The sequence below is a fragment of the Empidonax traillii genome, unplaced genomic scaffold, assembly GCF_003031625.1.
Source record: "Empidonax traillii isolate 1590-97213 ecotype Southwest subspecies unplaced genomic scaffold, ASM303162v1 scaffold9025:size10378, whole genome shotgun sequence".
Lineage (NCBI taxonomy): Eukaryota > Metazoa > Chordata > Aves > Passeriformes > Tyrannidae > Empidonax > Empidonax traillii.
Genome location: NW_020962734.1, coordinates 59 through 2940, shown reverse-complemented (window position 1 = coordinate 2940; position 2882 = coordinate 59).

Genomic DNA, 2882 nt, shown 5'->3' with positions numbered 1-2882 from the left:
GGACACACTGCTGGTTCCTCAACACCTTGTTGTCCACCAGGATCCCCACATCCTTCTCCCATCAGCTGCTTTCCAACAGGTCAGCCCTCAGGCTGTGCTGGTGGGTGGGGTTATCCTTCCCCAAGTGAGGACCCTGCAGTTGCCTTCAGCTGAACTTCCCATGGTTCCTCCCCAGCCTGTCGAGGTCCTTCTGAAGGGCTGCACAGCCCTCTGGGGTCTCGGCCACTCCTCCCAGCTTTGTGCCCCCAGCAAACTTACTGAACAGGCATAAATTATTCTGTCTGGATGGAGGCAAGAATTGCTAATCACAATTAGGTCTTTATTGAATTTATACTTTCAAAAAAATTTAAAACTACATATTATTTTAATAACTTTTTAGAAACACATCGAAGAGTTCCAGTAGTTTAAGGAAATGTTCTGCTATCTGAAGAAATAGTTTCCTTTTTTAAAGGTTCTGGAGCCAAAAGTTAATTCTGTTCTTTTTCCTCTGATCGCATTACACCAGTAGAGACATTGTCTCTTACTTTCCCCAAGCAAAATACAAGCTCTATATCAAATTTCTGCACGAAAAAGTACAGAAAAATTCTGATATCCATTTAGCAATTTAATTCAGCATGTTTAGATGCAGCATTTATCAAGGTTTCTTTTAACAGGTGCTTTGAAGCCTGCCAGACTCAGCTGTTGTCTGTGTAAGCTGCTTTTCCCCAAACTTTCATTGCTCTGCATTAAATTAAATCAAATCAACCTCCTCTGGACACTGCTGGGGCGAAGTCCTGTGCACCAGAGCATCCCTTGCTTACTCCCATGCTGTATGTGGGCACAGGGCATGTGACTTCGGGGTGACAGATCCTTTTCACAAAAGTTCTTGAGCCTTAAACTTTGCTAATTGGAGGAAAAGGAGGCAGATATTTTATATTTTTTGTTTATTTTCCCATTCAGTCTGATTCAATTAAAAAGAAAAAAGTCAGTTTTCATTTCAGATCCATTTAGCTTATGTGCTTTATGAAAAACTTGGTCAAAGTTGAAAATTTCCATAAAACTTTTCTTCTTTCAGAATAAACAGACTGATGCATAAATCTTTCGCATTAGACCCAGCTGCCTCAGAGCCATTAGCATTTAATGCCAGGAGCTGGAATGAGCAGTCCCTCGATTACAACTGCTATGGGAGGATGAATAAAGATAAGAAATTGGTCAGATGCCGGAGCTCTTAGCCAAGAGTAATTAACATTTTGACCCCCCTCCAGAAATGGAGAGTGTAGGTAGTGAACATGCTATTCAAAGAGTAATTAGCAGAAGAGATGCTCCAGTCTCCATCCATACAGCTGAGCAAGAAAAAAGAACCAGAGAAACAGTTTACCCTTTTGAGATGCTTTAACTGTAACCATGGAATTCAAATCAAGCTTTACAGCCGCCCACAAGCCTCCTGGACAAACTCCACAATACAGAAAAAATTACATCCATTTGGAGTTCTGCCCTGTCCCTTGAAGGCTCCAGGTAGGGGACAGCGGAAGACAGGAAATTTCCATCTTACTTCCTGGGCTAATTCCAGCAGCTTCTAAGTGAAACATAAGTGTCTCTGAATTTCATAATCCTTCTGTTATGTTTAATATTATTGCTGTTTATCTGAGGTACACCATGGTAATGATGGGAGTTAGAGAGGAGATTTTCAAGAGCATTCTGCAAAGACCCAGATGTAAGGCTTTGGGAGTCAGTGCTGAAATGAGAACTTCTGTCATTTGCTCTAATGTCAGTGATGAATGCTACCAAAAATCTCACTTGAAAACTCTCCTATCAAATTCTGCATGCATTTATCTCCAGCAACTGCAGTCAGAGTACCTGCTGGACACTAGAGAGGACAAAATCTTGCAAAGCTGTTCTTTGTGTTGCTGCCTTAGCCCACCGGTATCCTACATGTTTATCATCCTGTTACAACACTGATTCCCCAAAATGTGCAGAGCTGTGGTAGGATGTTGAGGACGGTCAAGAATATAAAACTAGACATCTTTCTGATTATGGCCTACATTCAGCTTTTTATTGCAGTATATTACATCTTGTTCTCACACATCTGCACTGACACTGTCTGTAGAATCTTACACACCAAAATTATTCTTACCTCTGTTATCTATAATTTATTACCAGCTGTGATGGTTCGGACTTGGCTCCCTGCCAAATGCCCAACCCCCCAGTAGCAGCCCCTTCTCTTCCCCCCTTTCTACTTCCCCCAGGGCAAAGGAAAAAAACTCTGCAAATTGAAGAACCCAGAAACCAAGCTAGTTATATAAAAATATATTTTATGTATATTACAGTTAAGGTACTATGTACATAGCAAACAGGAATCCAAACACCCCCCAAAGGGATAGGGAAAGGGGAAAAAGGGACAAAAGGAAATAAAAAGGGACACCAAATAGATATGTGCAATCAAACCCGAGAACCAGTAAAATAACTAGTAAAACAAATCTCACCACGTCCCTTAGAAAGCAGGATTGGCAGACACGGCCAGCACTCTCCAAGGTTCCACGTGGCAGGTCAGTGGATGCTGCAGCCTCAGCCTTAGATAAGCGAGACCAACGCAGGGACCCACTGTTCCCGAACTCCAGTGGAAGAGAAGAGAAACAAAGGCTGCTCCTCCCCTCTTATTTATACCACGATTTACGTAAAAATTGTATGGAATACTGGGAACACTGCCCCTTCCTTGGTTACAAACTGGTAACCAGGGAAGGCCTAGATTAAAACCACCACAATGTGCTGAGTGATCACAATGACCAGTATAAACGCAACAGCAGACCCTTTTCTAATCTTTTTGTTTCTTGGATGTGCAGACATGGATGGAAAGGATTTGCAGGAAGGCATGGGTGGGACTCGCAAGCTGACAAGACTTTCTG